Source organism: Monopterus albus, unplaced genomic scaffold (genome assembly GCF_001952655.1).
Source record: "Monopterus albus unplaced genomic scaffold, M_albus_1.0 scaffold971.1, whole genome shotgun sequence".
In the NCBI taxonomy this organism is placed as follows: Eukaryota; Metazoa; Chordata; class Actinopteri; order Synbranchiformes; family Synbranchidae; genus Monopterus; species Monopterus albus.
In genome coordinates, this window is record NW_018128849.1 from 1 (window position 1) to 1012 (window position 1012).

Consider the following 1012-nt stretch of genomic DNA (forward strand, 5'->3'; position numbering starts at 1 on the left):
ATGGATGGATGGATGGATGGTTATGGTTAATAGATTGATTTGGTTCAGATTAGGGTTACATAGGCTTTGTTGAAAACTAAGTTAACTAGATTTAGGCGGTGGATCTTTGGTTAGGTGCTGGGATAAAGGTTAAAATTAGGCAAGCAGTGGATCTGGTTAAAGTTTGAGTAAGTCTCCTGAACATGAATCTAAGTTTGTATATGGACCCTGTAAGTGAAGATCGCAAGGATGTGTGTGTATGTTTCTGTGAGCAAGTGCATGCTGTTAGCTCCAATTTTGGGTCAGTGGTTAAATTAATGCCAGTGACCTCCTTTCCTTCCTGTTAAAGCTTACAGTGCAAATATAATAAATGAGTGTGTGTTTGACAGGCATGTCAAGCTTACGAGCAGTTCATGATTGATCTGGCTAAACTGATCCGCACTGACCGGAGACTGGATATCAATGAAACCCACATCAGAGAGGAGGTGGCACGAGTTATGGACTTGGAGAGGGACATTGCCAATGTAAGTGTGCATTCATACTTTGTATTTTCCTGACAGATGCAAAATAGTTTGTTATAACTGAGAACTTCCTCTACTGTCTGATATATTGCACTTGTAGAAGCTGACTTAAGGAGACCCTGTATTCCAGCAGTAATGCATCCTTTATCTTCTAGCTCAGTTTCACATAACAGGGGGATTTTATGAGCAAATAACTTCAAAATAAGTTCATGACCTTCCACTACACAATTTGTCACCCAAACCTCTCTCCTTTCTGTGTGTTTGTGGCTCCAGTCTGGAGGAGCTGCTGCGTAAAACAAGCTGTTAACCAGCTGGATCCCTACACAACAACCTCTCTCAGGCATCAACAGGTTTCACACTTCATGTTTGTCATTCTGTGCCACTTTGTTCTCTTCATTGCAATGCTTCACTTACTCTCCTCTTGGCTGCTAGCTTTTACAAGACAGTTACTTCATGCAAGCTCTGACATTTATAGACCTGAAGACTCCTGGGACTCCAAATATGTTTTCTCC